At 48.5% G+C, this 19,298-nt stretch overlaps 1 protein-coding gene across 1 annotated transcript in view; it reads right to left on the bottom strand.

The window, feature by feature from the left end:
* Positions 1 to 18,338, bottom strand: part of PPARA (peroxisome proliferator activated receptor alpha) — a 73,796-nt gene extending 55,458 nt beyond the window's left edge. Inside the window, exons 1-2 of the mRNA XM_022597139.3 lie at positions 18,144 to 18,338; positions 16,930 to 17,086 (exon numbers count right to left, since the gene is read on the bottom strand). The gene's annotated coding sequence lies outside the window, so the exon portion shown is untranslated. The remainder of the gene's footprint in view (positions 1 to 16,929; positions 17,087 to 18,143) is intronic.
* Between the last annotated feature and the right edge of the window lie 960 nt (positions 18,339 to 19,298).

The following is a 19,298-nucleotide window of genomic DNA, read 5'->3' as shown; positions in this document are numbered from 1 at the left end:
AGTAACATCTTGGTACAATCGTTACCGATGAGTCAATATCAATATATTATTAACTAAAATCCATAGTTTACATCAGGGTTCACGCTTGGTGCTGTACTTTCTACAGATTTGGACAAATGTATAAGGATATGTACCTCTATTACAGTATCATACAGAATGACTTCACTGCCCTAAAAGTCCCCTGTGCTCTGTTTAATCATCCTTTCCTCCCCCGCAACCCCCGGCAACCACTGATCTTTTTACTGTCTCCATAGTTTTGCCTTTTCCAGAATGTCACAGAGTTGAAATCATACAGTCTGTCTGTAGCCTTTTCAGTTCGCGTCCTTCAGGTATATGATACTTTTGGCAATAACATCAGTGATATCACTTGCCAAAATGTTTCTCAAAGAGGCGGTACCACTTTACATTCCCATTATCAGTGTTGGTGAGTCCCTGCTACACCACATCCTCGGCCTTGACACTTGGTCAGTCTTCTTAATTTAGCCATTCTGGCTGGTGTTTAATATCTCTCTACGACTAATAGCAATATCAGCTCCTAATAATTTGCATTTTCCTAATGACTAATGATGCTAAACAGCTTTTCATGTGCTTACTTGCCATCCAACACCTTTTGTTGAAGTACTTGTTCAAATCATTTGCCCACTTTTGCTTTCATTCTTAATTGGGTTGTTGCCTTCTTATTGAATTGTGAGAGCTCTTTATATATTCCTGACAATAGTCCTTTGTCAGATATACGCTTTACAAATGTTTTCTCCAAGTCTGTGGCTTGCCTTTTGTTTTCTTAAATGCTTTTTGATGAGCAAAGGTTTATAATTTCGAGGAAGTCTAATTTATTAAATTTTTCTTTTGTAGTTCATGTTTTTGTTTTTTTGTTTTTTTTTCTTGTGGTATGCGGGCCTCTCACTGTTGTAGCCTCTCCCATTGCGGAGCACAGGCTCCGGACACGCAGGCCCAGCGGCCATGGCTCACGGGCCCAGCTGCTCCATGGCATGTGGGATCCTCCCGGACCGGGGCACGAACCCGTGTCCCCTGCATTGGCAGGTGGACTCTCAACCACTGCGCCACCAGGGAAGCCCCTGTAGTTCATGTGTTTTGACTCATATAGGACATCTTTGCCAAATCACTAAGATTTATTCTATGTTTCTTCTAGAAGTTTTATAGCTTTAACTCTTACAATTAGGTCTAGGACCCATTTCAAGTTCTTCTTCTTATTTTTTAACATGATGTGAGATGAGGGCTGAGGTTTGTTCTTTTGCATGTGGCTATCCAATTGTTCCAGCACTATTTGTTGAAAAATTATCTTCTCCCACTGAAACGACTTCTCACTCTGTTCAAAATTAGTTGACCATACAGTTGGGTCTATTTCTCAACTTGCTACTCTGTGCCATTCATCTATTTATCTGTTTTCATATCAATATTACATCGTCAAATACTGTGGCTCTAGAATAATTCTTGAAATCCGGTAATTCAAGTCCTCCATCTGTGCTCTCCTTTTTCAAAGTTGTTTTAGCCACTCTAGGTCCATTGCATTTCCACATAATTTTAGAATCAGTTTGTCAAATTCTACAAATAGGCATATGCTAAGATACAATTTTGATCACTCAAGTCTGTAGATCATTTTGGGAAGAACTGCCATCTTAACAATACTGAGTATGCTGTAACTTGTCATTTCTTTAGGTCTTTCAAAATTTCTCTCAGCCACGTTTGGCAGATTTCACTGGCCAGGTCTCGTGCATTTTATCCAGAAGCACTTCATATTTGTTGATACTTGATTACCTTTTAAATGTTAAACTAATCTTTTATTCCTGGAATAAACTTGACTTTCAGCACATTGAAAATGTCTTTCCACTGTCTTCTGGCTTCCATCGTTTTGGTTGAGAATTTCTCTCTAACTTGCTGCTCCTTTGAAAGTATTGTTTGGTTTTGCTTTTTGTTTTTAACCTCTAGCTTCTTTTAAGATTATCTCTTTGCCTTTGTTTTTTCTGCATTTTACTATAGGGTGTGTACGTATGGATTTTTTTGGTTTTTAACTCTGCTTGTAGTTCTATAGGAGTCTTAAAACTGTGACGTAATGTCTTTCATCAGTGTTGGAAAAACTTCAGCCACGATCTCTTCAAATATTGTTTCTGTCCCATTTCTCTTTCTTGTCCTCCTAGGATTTCAATTATATGTATGGTAGAATTCATCACTATATTCTCTATATTTGTAGTCTTTGTCTCTTTGTCTTTTGTCTCTTTGTGCTTCACTTTAGATCTTATTTCTGATGTGTTTTATTACTCACCAATTCTCACATCAGTTGTGACGTTGTATCTACTCTGCTATTATATCTTTCTACAGAGTACATAATTTCAGGGGTTTCTTTTTTTTTCAATTTTATGATTCCTACTTTTTTCAAATCAATGTCCTTTCTAAAAATACAATTTCTAGCGTTCTACCAAAATTCCCAATCTTACCTTTCATCTTCCTGAATATAAGAAGCAAGTTTATTTTAAAGTTTACGTCTTTTAAGTCTAATATTTAGAGTCACGTAGGTCTATTTCTATCATTTATTATTTTTGCTGGTTCATGAGTTGTCTCATACGCTTGGTTTTGTTTGTGCCATTACTGTAAAAAACAGGCTTGGTTTGCATGGTAATGCAAGACCATGAAAAGCATCACGCAAGCAGAAATTATGCTAAGTGATTTTACTAATCAACGGTAAAAATAACAAGTGCAGGGCTTCCCTGGTGGCACAGTGGTTGGGAGTCCGCCTGCCGATGCAGGGGACATGGGTTCGTGCCCTGGTCTGGCAAGATCCCACATGCTGCGGAACGGCTGGGCCCGTGAGCCATGGCCACTGAGCCTGCGCAACCGGAGCCTGTGCTCCGCAGCGGGAGAGGCCACTGCAGTGAGACGCCCGCGTACCGCAAAAAAAATAAATAAATAAAATAACAAGTGCACCATGACCTTTAAAGTTGTTGTCAAAACGTTAAAATAGGGGCTTCCCTGGTGGCGCAGTGGTTGAGAGTCCGCCTGCCGATGCAGGGAACATGGGTTCGTGCCCCGGTCCGGGAAGATCCCACACGCCGCGAAGCGGCTGGGCCCATGAACCATGGCCGCTGAGCCTGCGCGTCCGGAGCCTGTGCTCCGCAACGGGAGAGGCCGCAACAGTGAGAGGCCCACGTACCGCAAAAAAAAAAAAAAAAAAAAAATTAAAATATCTCTTATTATCAGTTGTAAACGCAGAGGGAAATATGAGATACAGTAAAACTAATATTTATTTAGTAGATTGTAATGTAAGACGTTAGCATTACTAAGAATTAAAATCACTGAGAATTAAGATGTTTTATTTTGTTGTAAAAAACTTACCAAGAGTAGTTTGGACCGTGCCTGCTGCCTTCTTACTGTATAACTTGCAATTCGGAGCAAACTTCTCTTCTATGCCTTACCAAATTGTCAAACTCCATTCCTCAAGTATTTCTTTTTAATATCTTTTATTTTATTCTATTCTCTTTATTTATTTGTTTGCACCAGGTCTTAGTTGCAGCCGGCAGCTCCTTAGTTGAGGCACGTGGGCTCTTTAGTTGCGGCACATGGGCTCCTTAGTTGCGGCTCGCTGGCTCCTTAGTCGCGGCATGCAAACTCTTAGTTGCGGCATGCTTGTGGGATCCAGTTCCCCGACCAGGTATGGAACCCAGGCCCCCTGCACTGGGAGTGTGGAGTCTTACCCACTGGGCCACCAGGGCAATCCCTCAAGTATGTCGATAAGTCACTTTTACTACATTCCTCTGGCTGCCCTTCTGGAGTCTCTTGAACTGGCAGCAGCGCCCACGTTCCCATGGTCACTATTTCTTCTAGAACTCCATTGATGTTCGACTCTAGTTTTACTTCCAGCATTATCATTTTCCACTTATTTGCTGCACTTTCATCTTTGTTGGCCAATTCCTCTCACTTATCCTTTTTTTATAAAGTGTCATGTGGGTTTTTCACCGGGAGACAAGGAGGCAACACCAGGACACACTTTGCTGTCTGTGGGTGAACTGACTGACAGATGCGCAGGGACCAATCACAGAAGGACTCTGAAAGGAGTGACGGGATTGGTCACTGATCCTATGCACATCTGTTATCTGTGCAGTGATTTGTGGACTGGGGAGCTGGCAGCTGAGACTGTGTTTTCACAGCTACTCAGTGCTTAATCCCTGATAACTGAAATAGGAGCCCTGGTGTAGGGAGACTGGTGTTATTTAATTAACTGTGGTGATGGAATTTGTGCATAATGGAAATGTGCGAAGTGAGGACTGCCTGTATTTGAAAAACCGTTAATAGAAATAGCAGCCGAGGATGACGCTTTGTGCTCCGGAGAGGATATTCGTTTGCTTCTGCCAGGCATCAGAGGTCCTAGCAGTCTGGAAGCACCTTAATCCAACCTCAAGGACTGAGATTACTTAGAACAGGCCTTTAGTCCTGGAGCAACGGATTGACTTCCAGGTCACCTGTGTTCCTAGGGGGCAGCTTTTTGGGGCCCCAACCCAGCGTTTGGGATGTTTGCCAGGGTCTTCCCTTCTTGGAGCCTTCATAGCTCAACTTTTGACTCCTAGCCCCATGGAAGTATGTAGGTTCTTAAGTGCTTCTTCCATAAATAAGCCAACAACCCAGGGACAAAATGACCCCAAATATCAAGTTTCCACCTTCTCCAGATCTCAGCCTGGCAACTGCTCACCACCTCATGAGCTTGGCATAAACAATGCCTTGGCATATGTTTAAAGATTCTGTCCACCTTTTCTGAGTTGACTTCCAAACCGCTAAGCCATCATTAGCAATGGAGCCTCCAGCTTAACATTTTAAAGCCATTGAATACTTATCAGCTCCACAGTTTGAAATGGCTCTTTTCCTCTTTATGTTTCACTTCCAGAGTTACAAAGAAGTATTTCTGTACTCTTCAATAAAATCCATAGACTGGAATAGAGAAAAATGATTATAGCTCCTTAAGGTTTTCCTCATATTCAGGCAGTATTACTCAAATAATAATAACTTTCTAATAATATGCTAATACAATTGTAGAACAGAAAAACTGTTATCCTTTCAACAAGCAGGAGGGCATAGATCATTAAGCAGAGGGAAAGCTTTGTTCATTCAACAGATATTCTTAGGTGCCTCCTGTGATAGCCAGTTTGGGTACAGCAGTAAAGAACACAGACAAAAACAGACAAATTCCCCCGCCCTCGTGGGGTTGCTATTCTAGGCGAAACAGATGAGAAACAGACCAGTAAAGCTTATACTACGTGAGATGGAGAGAGGGTCGGGGAGAGGCTGCCATTATAACTAAGGGGAAGGCCTCCCTACATGGGGAAAGAGCACAGTTACGGTACCTTTCTCTCCTGTAGCAGGGACACGGAGCTGGGAGAGTCCCATGGGGCCCCACCACCCCCTGGCTCTCTAGCCCCTCCAGTCACTTGTGTTTTCCCCTTGGCACCAGCCTGATGGAGGGAAAGAAAGGGGCTACCAGGCTCTGCACTCAGGGTGCTGTGATTCATACACGTCTGTCCCCTAAGCCTTCCACTGCCCTGTGTGAGGTCCCCAGGACCAGCCCTACCTAAGCTGCCTAACGCACCAGGCACCTCTGATCATGACTCCTTATCTTTGATGCTGTAGATTCGTCCCTAATTGATAGAGCTAGGCTCTGAACAGGTCACCCGCCTTCGAATATGAACAGAACATGTTTAGTGGGGTCTCAAGTCTCCGAAACTCCTTGAATGGGTGTTAGCTGCCTGTAGACTGAGTTCCATGAGGGCGTGACCATGGAATGGTGGCAGTTCATGGCCCCAAAGATGTCCATGCTCCAATCCTGGAGCCTATGGCTATGTCACCATGCATGGCACAAGGGGCTCTGCAGATGTGACTGAGGGTACCATCACGGGTTCACTTGTGTCCCCCAAAAAGGTATGTCCACATCCTAACCTCCAGTACTTCAGAATGTGACCTTATTGGAAATAGGGGTCTTTGCGGATACAGTTATGATGAGGTTATACCGGAGTGGAGTGGGTCCTTAGTCCAATGTGACTGGTGTCCTTATAAAAAGTGGAAATTTGGACACACACACACACACACACACACAGTGAGAATGCCATGTGATGACAGGTGGAGACTGGAGTGATGCTTCCACAAGCCAAAGAATGCAAAGGGTTGATGGGCGCCACGAGAACTAAAGAGGAGGCGAGGAAGGAGTCGACCCAGAGTCTCAGAGAGAGCGCGGCCCTGCCGACACCTTGAGTTCAGACTTTCGGCCCCTAGGACTGCACAACAATAAATTTCTGTTCTTTAGAGCCACCCAGATCGTGCTCTGTGACGGCAGCCGCAGGGGACTGACACAGGTGCGGGCCTGAGAGGGGAGAGTGTCCTGGATTATCCAGGTGGGCCCAATCGAATCGCCTGACCCCTTAAAAGCGGAGAATTTTCTCCGGCTGAAAGGAGGCAGAAGGGGAGGTCCTAGAGGTTCAGAGCATGAGAAGGACTTGAGCCACGTTGCAGGTTTTGACGACCAGGGGGCCACACGCCAAGAAATGTGGGCACCTCTTGCTGACGACCAGCAAGAAAGTGGGCCATAGATGTTTTTCAAAACGCACAGAACTGTCCATCCAGAAAGGATGGATTTTACTGCATGTACATTATACCTCAGTAAACTTGACTTTTAGAAGACCTCAAACCCATCTCCACTGCCTGGTTTTTAGGGAGCCTGATACAAAGAGGCGAGTCTGCTGTTAAAAAGGCGACCCAGCGCATCGTCACATCCATGGAGCAGGGCAGCCAGAGGGATTTCTCTGGCACCTCCCAAAGCCAGCCCTGCTTCCGCCTGACGTACCTGGGCTCCTAACCTCCCGGGCAGGATAGGGCTGCCTCTCTCCCCACCTTCCCAGCCACAAAGCAAGAAGCCAGAAGCCCTGGAGGCACAGGCTTCACCCATCTATTGTCCTAGGAAAGGGGCTTGCGTGTGTCTGAGGGCTCATTCGCCTCATTCATGACTACGAAACCAAACGATGTCAAGCTAACGGCACGCACGATCCCTCGATCCCTCGTGTCCCTGCTCCTTTCAGGAAGCGATTATCACGCTTCTGTGATGAAGACAGAATCGCTGCTCAGAGGGCTTATCTGCTTTTCATGCCGGAACCATCAGCGACAAAGAGAAGGCAGACGCCGCAACTAAATGTGTGGTGTTTTCTGAAAATAGGTCATTAGATGAGAGCTAACATGCATCTAAGATTTAAATCCTGCTGACCTAAGCGGTTCAAAAGGATTTCACTTGAGCTCGTAATGATACGTGAAATGAGAAGATAATCAACGGGAGAACTAAGATGGGCTCTACAATTGCTTGGACCACTTTTATTCGTTCTTTTCCTTTCTCCCAACTTAGTTCCTTTAGTTGAAAGGAAATTTTAAGGACAAACATTTCTTGAGCCGCACGTGCAGATCACGGTTAGAACACCACTGCTCCCCTGGCCGCCGAGAGGCTCAGGGAAGGGCAGCCTCACCCATCAGGCCTTCTAGTGGTTCTCACCACGCGGCACCGTGTTGCTTGGGTACCTGCCTCTCCTCTGAACCTAGGAGTCCTGCTTGTCATGTAATGCAGTGCTTCTTGATGGCAGGGGATGGTGCCTGCCGTTTTCCACTGCTGTCCCCAGCTCTTGGAACACTGCCTGGCACATAGCAGGAGCTCAGGAAAGGTGTGTTGAAGAAATGAACGAGCTCTGGAATGAATGACTGAAGTGCTCAATAAACAGTTGCTGAGGTGAAGGTAGAATACGTCCAGTCAGAGAGATTCAAAATGCTACAGGGTGGACTTCCCTGGTGGCGCAGTGGTTAAGAATCTACCTGCCAGTGCAGGGGATACGGGTTCGAGCCCTGGTCTGGGAAGATCCCACATGCCGCGGAGCTGCTAAGCCCGTGCGCCACAACTACTGAGCCTGCACTCTAGAGCCCGCGAGCCACAACTACTGAGCCCGCGTGCCACAACTACTGAAGCCCGCACGCCTAGAGCCCATGCTCCGCAACAAGAGAAGCTACCGCAGTGAGAAGCCCATGCACTGCAATGAAGTGTAGCCCCCGTTCACCGCAACTAGAGAAAGCCCACGCAGCAACGAAGACACAACGCAGCCAAAAATAAATAAACTTATTTTTTAAAAAAATGCTCTAGGGTGTCTGAGTGACAAAATTCCTGCCTCTCATTCACGGGGGAATCAAAGAAGGCTTCATGAAGGAGGTGGCATTTGGTTAAGCCTGGAAGGAATCGCAAACGTAGGGTAGCCTGACCGGGGCCCTGCCCTCCCAGTCACCATGGGAGCTGATAAATGAGGAAGGATGAGTCCACGTTATGGCTGGACAGTAAACAACAAGCAAGGAAACAATGAAACCGTTAACAGCAAGGTCCTACTGTATAGCACAGGGAGCTACGTTCAGTATCCTGGGATAAACCATAATGGAGAAGAATAGGAAAAAGAATATATATACAAAACAATCACTTTGCCGTACAGCAGAAATTGACACAACATTGTAAATCAACTGTACTTGAATAAACTAAAACAAATTTCTTTAAAGCGGCCTTGGGAATTCCCTGGCGGTCCAGTGGTTAGGACTCCGCACTTTCACTGCCGAGGGCCCGGGGTGGATCCCTGGTTGGGGAGCTAAGATCCCACAAGCTGTGCGGCATGGCCAAAAGAAATAAAAAATGAAAAAGTAAAAAGCCTTCTCACTCTGCACCAGGCAACTGTCTCCCACGCAAAGCATTAGTACTTGCCCCATTTGTAGACAAGGAAACTGAGGTGCGCGCGGATGCGTGGTCGGTCTGTGGCCGAGACCTGCTAAGTGGGTCAGGACCCTGCACCTGTCCTGCCCTCCTGGAGGCCACTTACCGGATGGGGAGGAAAACTCAGGGGGGCTCAGAACCGGACAGTCTGAGTTTGAGTCTCCGGGAGGGTTGGGTGATGTCAGGAAGGCTGGTGGACGTGGGGCCCGAGGTCATGACAGCGATGACAAAGTACAACTTCGGTGAACTTCCATTGCCCTGGTTCAAAGTAACTTCACATCTACAAATACGAAGATGGCAGCTGGATGGAGGTGTTGATACCTTCGGTTGGAATTTTGATACCTTCGGTTGGAATTTCATCTTTTCATCTCTTGAAAGTCATTCCTTTTCTAAATTTTATTTACTACCTCTTGTCTTTCAGAGGTCTCATTCTCAAAGAGACCGTACCAGATCTGATATCAGAATTGGGCATGAATCTTTCTGAAACACCTTCTAGAAAATGATTTATCTGACGAAGAAAGCCTGCGTTTGAATTCATTCGTTCCAGAGTTACTGAGCCCGTCCAAGGTTTTGTGTCCTTCCATCAGTCTGTGAATCAGCCATGGATTTATCTGCTTTCTTGGCGATGGGTTTTCCTTCTAGAATCTTCTTTCTCTTGAGGCTTGTGTCCCTATTAGTATTAAAGATTATTGGCCGTCCTTGAATGTAGTTAGATACTCACTTTCACTTAGACTTCTGACCTAGACACGAAAAGCTAACTCTGTTAGACTCATCTAAGTGAAGAGAAAACAGCAGGAAAACAGTCGATAAGTTTTGGTTTCCAGAGTGAAAGACCCTATTTTCTCTCCTTATATTGATAACCTGCTAGATACTCTTCTTTTAAATTTTATTTTATTGAAGTATTGATTGACAACGTTGTGTCCTGCTAGGTACCGATATTCACACATAAAGCTGGGACTTGGAAAGAATTACTCCTCTCTTCACTGAACACTTCCCACTTAACCCTTCCTCCTGTCGCCAGTCGCTGTCACCCTCGGCCAGGATGGGAACCTTCCACTTTCGGTTCAACACACCAGCGCTGGATCGGGACTTCCTGCCCCTGTGCTGGCGGGCGGTTACAATCTCTGGTTTCCAGGCTGCTCGGGTGGAGGGTGGGTCGCGCTCCCACCACCACTAGAGATCCATCAATCTACATCCATCCTCCCTCTCCCCTGCCCGAGTGCGGGCAAGCACCCTGACCTTTCCTCCCTCCCCAGGTCCAGAACCTTCTGTCTCTGGCTCAGACACCAACATTTCCACCCTCACAATCTTCCATCATCTTGTCCCACACATCCTTTTAACCCTGTTTGTGCTGGTCTTTTCTCTCAAGCATCAGCCCTCACTGCATGTCAATATTCTCAAGCCTTTCTCTTCACGACTCTTCTCTTTCTCAAAGTCTTCTTTTTAGGAGATCACTCCCCGTCAAGCTCCCGCCGTGAATATTTTTGCACAATTGAACTTTGTGGGGATTTTTTTTTTTTTAACTACTCATCTCTCTCAGGACCCCGCACTGAACGTAATGGATGAGGTTTATTTTTATGATTTGAGAACTACAGCAATAGAATGACTTCCTTTCTGGAAAGGGCTCTCGACAAGTGAGCTTTTCTAAGAAAGGCAAGAAGGAAGGTCACTTTCTGAACCTCCATGTGCTTTGGACTGCTTGCTGTGAACCATCGGGAGGGCTCTGCAGAGATGGGGCAGGAGTCCCCTTGCCTAGAGCTGGTGACAGATTCTGCAACGGGTTTCAAAGTGGGCAAAAAAGGTGATTGTAATACTCAAGCAAAATACTCCCTCCACGAACCCTAAAATCCAAGGATGTCGTAAACACATCAAACACTACCCTTTTGTTTGTGTTATAAATAACTTCCACACACCAAGAGATGCTTCTATTGAAAGGAAATTTCAAATTTCTCGGAACAATTTTCCTTTTACACATCAGTCCTGTTAATCCCATCCCCAACACACAGTTAGAAAACCAGAAATAAAGTGAGTGGACAGTGAATAAATAAGACACTAACCCACTTATCAAGCTGTCCCACAAAATGGGACTACTGCCGAGAATGGATCAAATTCATTCATAAGCCTAGACAGAGGGGAAAAGACTCTTCATGCTGGCAGCCTAATAGATGTCAACTTGTGCAAGAAGGAACACTGCCTGAAAATGCTTCTAAAAATTCTTCTGGTAAAAAAATATCCCGGGCTTCCCTGGTGGCGCAGTGGTTGAGAGTCCGCCTGCCGATGCAGGGGACGCGGGTTCGTGCCCAGGTCTGGGAGGATCACACGTGCCGCGGAGCGGCTGGGCCCGTGAGCCATGGCCGCTGAGCCTGCGCGTCCAGAACCTGTGCTCCGCAACGGGAGAGGCCACAGTGGTGAGAGGCCCGCGTATCGCAAAAAAAAAAAAAAAAATCCCATTTGACAGCTAGGTAATAAAAGAAAACTTGATTTCAGATCAAGATTTGATTGTCACTTGATTCTGCAATCCTGTATTTTACAAGCCTTATTGCTTCATTGTAAATATGTACTTAAATACACATGTCAGGCTAACAATTTCCTAGACTGTTTCTGAAAGGGAGGGAGGCAGCCACATGTCAACTTCTAAATAACTGAGTCTCTTTTACTAGAACGTGGCAATTTGTCACCTCAGTGTGGTTATCACATAACCACAGGCTTGTTCAGTTACAAATGGCTGCAGGGAGCTTGATGCCTCACTCACTCTTAAGAGTGGTCGGGGTGGGTGGGGGAAAGAACGACAGTATACTGTTTACTTAACTGTATTACCATTTCCAATCTTTCATGTGAAGCTTCAGAAGCTTTGAGACAATTCATTCTGCCTTTGCTTTCCTAACTCTTACTATTCAGGTGATCCTTTTTCAAAGGTGTACTTGTGACCTGAGTTAGAAGTGTAAAAGCAAGCAGATCAGAACAGAAACAGCCACTCCTCTTTCTTTGCAAACCTCTTTAAATAGAGCAAAATAAAAGCAGTCAGATGGGAGCTATATGCAATATCCTGTGATAAACTATGATGGAAAAGAACATGAAAAAGAATATATACGTGTATAACTGAGTCACTTTTCTGTACAGCAGAAATTAACACAACATTGTAAATCAACTATACTTCAATAATATTTTTAAAAAATTAAAAAAAATTAAAAGCAGTCAGATGAGTGCTGAGTCTGGAACACAGAAGACTTAAACCTCTCCAATGCTTTCACTAACTTCTCCTGTGCCTATCTTATCTCCACAACTGGAGGGCCAGCAGGACCCTTGCCCCGTTAAATAGAAACACTTCCCAACTCCCAAATGTTTAAACACACCTCTTTCCTTCTGAGTCAGTTGTTTGGAATTAGAATCCATGATCTTGCAGGAAGAAAGAGCATTTTATTTAATTAGATGCTCAGGCCATCTCATAAAAAGTCTATTTAATGTTTAACATACCCCAAATCTAGTGATAATTATAAATAGAATAATTTGAACTGCAGCTGCCACCTTTATAACACCTATGCCATGGGAGCCACGTGTGGGAGTCCAGCATGGCGTGCAGGAACACACCGGTCTAGTGCTGATGGAAGGATGGGCTCTCGCCATCCGAGGTTCGAGGGAAACTGCAAAATGCCAAGGGGAAACCCTCTTGTGGTGGGTAGGCCCCCTGCTATACTTCTAAGTCCCCCCCAGCCAGCTCCCACCCATATCTGAGTACTGTAAAAAGAAAAAAAAAATCGATAAATTCTTGTTGAATTAAATTCCGTTCATCTGTTCATCTCTTATTTGCTCAATGAACATTCAGAGTCCTCCCTCAGCATCCTCAGGGGACTGGTTCCAGGACCCCCTGGGGATACCAAAATCTGTAGAGGCTCAAGTCCTTTATATAAAAAGGTGTAGTGTTTGCACATAACCTACGCACAACCTTTGTATACTTTAAATCATCTCTAGATTACTTATGATAACTAATACAACATACATGCAATGTAAATAGTTGTGGATACCATGTAAATGCTATGTAAATACTTATGGCACGTGGCAAATTCAAGTTTCGTTTTCTGGAACTTTCTGGAATTTTTTTCTCAAAGATTTTCAATCCACGGTTGGTTGAACTGGTGGATACAGAACCTGCAGATGTGGAGGGCCTACTCAGCATACAGGACCAGCTGCAGAACTGATTTACACATACCCCGTTCTCATCAAGGCGGACTCAGCGGGGAAAGTGAGGTAGGGCAGCACCCAGGAGCAGCCCTGGTGGGGGAAGATTTCACCCAGCCTGCATCTCCGCAGACCCTTCAAGGATGAGGAACAGTTGTTTTCATGGTCTGGGGATACGGGAGTAAGGACAAATGCAAAATATATCACCATCAAAACCTGAGGGCAGGGACTTCCCAGGTGGCGCAGTGGTTAAGAACCTGCCTGCCAATGCAGGGGACATGGGTTCGAGCCCTTGTCCGGGAAGATCCTACATGCCGCAGAGCAACTAAGCCCGTGCGCCACAACTACTGAGCCTGCGCTCTAGAGCCCGCGTGCCACAACTACTAAGCCCGAGTGCCTAGAGCCCGTGCTCCACAACAAGAGAAGCCACCGCAATGAGAAGCCCACGCACCGCAACGAAGAGTAGCCCCCGCTCGCCGCAACTAGAGAAAGCCCGTGCGCAGCAACGAAGACCCAGCTCAGCCATAAATAAATAAATAAATAAATAAATAAACAAACAAACCTGAGGGCATATCCATGTGCAGAGAAAACAAAACCCACTCAGGACAGTTTTGTTCTTACTGGTGTAGGACTCTCGATTACCTACTCAAAAATGAAAAGAAGTGTATATTTGGGGTGGGGGATGTGCTTCGTTCCAAAAGCCTTTGAAAAATCACCAACAGGTCAGAGCAAAAGTAACACAGTTACCAGATCCGGCTCAGGGAGAGGCAGGCAGTACAAGGTGTGCTTCTTTAAGACACTGCCTGGGCTAAGTATGCCTTTTTACTTGTTACAAAGAATCTTCACATAAGCCATCACTTTGGTTTTTTTTAATTTATTTATTTTTGGCTGTGTTGGGTCTTCGTTTCTGTGCGAGGGCTTTCTCTAGTTGTGGCAAGCGGGGGCCACTCTTCATCGCGGTGCGCGGGCCTCTCAGTATCGCGGCCTCCCTTGTTGCGGAGCACAGGCTCCAGACGCGCAGGCTCAGTAGCTGTGGCTCACGGGCCTAGTTGCTCCGCGGCATGTGGGATCTTCCCAGACCAGGGCTTGAACCCGTGTCCCCCGCATCGGCAGGCGGACTCTCAACCACTGCGCCACCAGGGAAGCCCAAGCCACCACTTTTGAGACTCCCAACCCTTCAAAGAGGTGGAAAGGAGAGGAACTCCGTCTTGTGATGAGAAAACAGCATTCAGAGAGGTGAACAGAGATTCCCCAGGCCCGGCAGGCCGCCTCGAAGGGATGAGAATCAAACCTGGGGATGACCTAACACCTCTTCCATTATGTCAAGCTGCATCCCTGATGCAAACCAAAATTCTCAAGCACTTTTTCTGGCTCTATATGCCGACCTCAGAACAAATGCAGCTCAACTACCAAACTAACTAATAATAGGTCTGACCTAGTAAGGAGTAATCGCTTCACCTTTTGAAGTGCATGAACCCTTCCACAATATTGCTACAACAAGATACTAATTAAAGACTCTAGAAGCAAAGAATGAACACACCTCCAAACAACAAGCAAACCAGACTAGGTGATGTCTGTTACCCAGAGTACACGTCACTGCATGCAAGTGACAGAAATACTTGGAAGAAGAAACAAGTTCTTTTAAATCAGGTCCACTGGGACATCTAGGGCTTTTCCTGTTTGGTTCTTACCTTAAACCTATCTTCACACCAAGTTGGAAATTAAAATCCTTGGCCTAATTTTCCCTAACCACATGGGCTTAGACGTGAGCTAGCTGGTTCCATGTAATTACGAAGGCAGAAATAACAGACACAGCAAATGTCTATCCTACAAACAGAAGCTATGGCTTTATTTGAAGCGTCTATGAAGCCTATACCAAGCCACCAAAACCAGAAATAAAAACAGAGGCCCTCAAATTCCCAAAAAGCCACATCCTCTAACTGCGATGCAACAAAATTAGTACAAACGTTCACCCCAAACACCGGCCACTTGGAAGTTAAGACACTCATCCTAGTTGCCATTAAGAATACATCCGGGGGGGCTTCCCTGGTGGCGCCGTAGTTGAGAGTCCGCCTGCCGATGCGGAGGACACGGGTTCCAGCCCTGGTCTGGGAAGATCCCACGTGCCGCGGAGCAACTAAGCCCGTGAGTCACAACTACTGAGCCTGCACTCTAGAGCCCGCGAGCCACAACTACTGAGCCTGCGTGCCACAACTACTGAAGCCCGCGTGCCTAGAGCCCGTGCTCCCAACAAGAGAAGCCACTGCAATGAGAAGCCGGTGCACAGCAACGAAGAGCAGCCCCCGCTCACCACAACTAGAGAAAAGTCCGCGTGCGCGGCAATAAAGACGCAACTCAGCCATAAATAATAAATGAAATAAATTTAAAAAATAAATAAAAACTATTAAAAAAAGAATATATCCATTCACACACAGACTGAGAGAGGAAAGAGAGAAACGTGGCATGTTTAAAATCTGTTTACAGTAAGCAAAGAAACATTTTAATAAAAGCTTTTTAAAGAAGATTACTTAAAGAATCCTTATTATAAAAACACAGGTGCCCATAGAACAACACACAAGGAAAAGACCACTGGTTACCAATCCCTAAACCACGAGGTGCTGCGGCAAAAACAGTCTCCCTTTCTGCGCCCCAGTTTCATCCACTTTCAGCTCCCTTCTTATATTCTGGTGTAAGAGTCAGCTTCATGAGCAGATCCCCAGTTGCCTTTCTCAATACTGAGCAGCTGAAAACTCAGTAAACATTCACAGACTAAAAGAATTTTAAAATATACATATGTTAAAGGATTGGCTTAATAATTATTGTAACTAAACACAATGAAATATGATATAGACATTTAAAATGATAAAGTGCAAACACATTTATTCACATGGAAAGATTTTTCATAACCTAATGGTTAATAAAACAGATTACAAAATAGTTTATATAGAAGAAACACCTTTTTTTCTCTCCTCTCTCTCTCATTCTCTCTCCCGCATACACATACTACGTTTAAAAATCTGTGTACAGGGACTTCCCTGGTGGCGCAGTGGTTAAGAATCCGCCTGCCAATGCAGGGGACACAGGTTTGAGACCTGGTCCCGGAAGATCCCACATACCGTGGAGCGACTAAGCCCGTGCGCCACAACTACTGAAGCCTGCGCACCTAGAGCCCGCGAGCCACAACTATTGAGCCCGCGTGCCACAACTACTGAAGCCCACGCGCCTAGGGCCTGTGCTCCGCAACAAGAGAAGCCACCACAATGAGAAGCCCGCACACCGCAACGAAGAGTAGCCCCCGCTCGTCGCAACGAAGACCCAATGCAGCCCCTCCCAAAAAAATCTGTGGACAAACCTGAGCTCGTAACAACAATTATTTTATGATTTTATGGAATAACTTTTACACGTTCAAGATGTGAGAAGAGGGGAAAACATTTTTTCTATGGTCAATTGATTTTCTGTTGCTTCAGAGTTGTATAGAAGTTTGTCAAGCTCACTGGTCCCTCACACACAGTGACCACTCAATCTGTACCATAGGCCCACTGCTCCAGGGTATCACTGTCCTGGCTGATGGCAGTTCTAGACCTGGCCAACTAGCTCAGCAAGCCATCTGCTTGATATTCAGATTGGAATTAAAACAGCTAAGAGAAGGCATGGTGCTCTTTACTTGTCAGCATCTGTAACCTAAGTGTCTGTTGAGTGAAAACATTTCCCACAGTTTTATTACCTAGTTTTAAATTACGCGGAACCTGCCTGCCATAAAGAAAGGAAGTTCCCAGTAAAACTGACAGAATAAAGTTTTCAGAACCTAAAAGGGAATCTATCCACATTCATCTTACTTTCAAAGAAATGAAAATAGATCTAACCCGTTGCATCACAAGGTAATAATTAACCCCCAAATTGCTAGTCTGTAGGGCAATGGAAGTAAAGACTTAACTATTTCAGTCTGGAAAAATAAGTAAATCAAACCTTCTATTTACCTGTGATAACAACGTCTTGGTTCTGGACTTGTCTGGCCACAAACTGTTACTTCACAGCAGAGGCAGGGCCTTTCACAGCAGCCTTGGCAGTAAGAAGGTAAAGGACGAAAATGATCACAACGATATGTCCTCTGGATTCTCCCCAACTCTCCACCACCTTGAAAGAGGAAAGTCACGGTGACCCTGCGTCTTCAATGGCTACGGTGTGGCAGGGTCGTCCCCAGGAAAACCCTGCCCCCTCTCCCGGCCCCACGCACCCCTTCCCAAGCAGCCCTGGGGGAGGAGGGGCTCCCTGGTTTGGGGAGGGGTGGCTGGGATGGGGGTAGGCATGCAGCCCCGAACGTCCCAGAGCGCCCCGCGAAATCCAAGGCATTATACAACCGTGGACTTTTCTTAGAAAGAACCTTGACATTCGGGGCACGGCTCCAGCCTTTAAACTTAAAAAGGCGAGGAAAGCACGGGCGCGCAGTTGTTCCCTGTTAGTCTGGGGAGGCCGTGAGAGCAGAACCGACCCTCCGGACTTCCGCCAACACAGCCATGCGCGGCCGGGGACTCGGGGAGACCCGGGCGCGGACGCCCCGCATTAGACCCGCGGGCCCCGGGATCGGGAAGACGTCCCGCGGCGAAGACTGCCCTGGGCTCGCCCGGCCCGGCCCGTCTGCATCGCCCGACTGCGCCAGTCGCAAAGTGGGGCAGTTCCTCAAAGGTGAACTAAGCCGCGTGTGTCTCTCCCGTTGGACCTCGGCCGCCAGGCGCACGAGGGTCAGTCTGCCGGGACCGCCGGCTACCTGGCCTAGGGGATCCCCGGCGTTCTCGGGAAACGCCCCCAGTCGGTGACGCCCAAGCTCGACCACGCAGAAAGAAGGGCGCGCCTGATGCCCCCGCCTGGTGGGCCTTCTCTCCGGGGGGACAACCTGAGGACCCAATGTCTCTGAGGTCCCGGGCCTCGACCTCTGCCCAGGTCCCAGCCCCACCGACAGCTGTGAACGCCGAGGCTCCCGGCAGGCCACGGGCGCGTGGAGGGAGGCAGAGCAAGGGGCGGCCCCCAGGGCCCCGGGATCCCCCGCACGAGCCCGCGGCAAGCGCCCTAGCCCCGCGCCCCGGGCCCCGCGCATGCGCCGCCCAGCCCCTCCCAGTCCACCGCCGCTCTGGGTCTCGAGGTGGGGGGAGCCCGGCCCCCGAGCCCCCGCGCGCGCCCGCCCGCCGCCTGGCACCTGGGGCCGCGGTCCTCCGCCTGCCGGTCCGCCGCCTGCCGGTCCGCGGGGCGAGCGCGCCGAGGGAGGCGGCGCCGGGCAGGGCGCTAGCGGCCGCCTCCGCCCCCGCCGCTCGCTGCCCCTGCCGTGGGGCCGTCGCGTCCCCGGCCCATGCCCGGCGCCGCCTCCCCGCAACCGTGCCAGCCGCGCCCCCGCGGCACGCGCCGCCCCTCAGTCCCCCGCCCCAGCCGGGCCGCTGGGGCGGCTCGCGCGGGTGGCCCGCCGGGAAGCCCCGCCCCGCGCTGGACACAGCCCCCGGACGGCGGCGCCCGATTGGATGCCCGCGGGGACGGGGGTGGGGCCGCTCTCGGGGGCTCCCACCGCCGGCCCCACTGCTGCAGCACCTGGGGGAAACTGAGGCCGGGGAGGCGGAGGGACCGCCAAGGTCACCGGGCGGGTGGGCCCTGCGCCGCGATGGCACACCACGTGCGGCTGGGGATCGGCGAGCGTCCGACCCCGTGCATTGGGAAGGGCTGAAATCTAGGAGGGGCGGGCGCGAGGCTGCGGGAAGGGTGGAGGTTCCCGTCCGGGGCCCAGGCCACGCTGGCGAGGCCCCTCCTCCCTCGGGGAGCCCGGCTCTGCCAGTCTGTGCGATGAGCTGGTCTAGACCGGGCACCTAAGCGCGGATGCCCTCGAGTCTGGGGAGAGCGCGGGGCTGGGGGCGGGCGGGGAAGGACCTTGTCCGGGGGAGCCCAGAATGCAAGAGAAGAAAGGGAACGCAAGCTGGGAGGACGCGTCAACAGGTGGCGGAGTTGCCGCGGCGAGTGCGGCGGGCGGGGGACCCAGAAGAGTGAAGGGCAAAGGGGCCGGGCGTCGGGAGGAGCTGTCTACTCCGACCAACCGCCCTCCCCACCAGCCCACCCCACCCCGGGCTGTCAGAGCGCCTGCCCCTCCCCCCATGCGGCAAGGGTGAGGGGCTGACTTTGTGCCCAGCCGAGGCGCTGGGCTTCTGCCAGCGCAGGGGGGAGGTCGCGGCCCGGCAGCCAATGGCGGAGAGCAAGAGCGAGAGCTGCAAAGCGGCTTTGTTTGCGCGGCGACGCCCGAGCTCCTCGCGCGGAATGCACAAAGCCCCCGGTGCCTGCGCATCAGGACGCCGCTCCTGCGGGAACGAAATGT

The sequence above is a fragment of the Delphinapterus leucas genome, chromosome 11 (genome assembly GCF_059928025.1).
Source record: "Delphinapterus leucas isolate spDelLeu-1000000601 "Yukka" chromosome 11, BTC_Dleu_Yukka2, whole genome shotgun sequence".
In the NCBI taxonomy this organism is placed as follows: Eukaryota; Metazoa; Chordata; class Mammalia; order Artiodactyla; family Monodontidae; genus Delphinapterus; species Delphinapterus leucas.
Note: the sequence above shows the minus strand (reverse complement) of the source record. Positions and strands in the feature narration are given on the sequence as shown.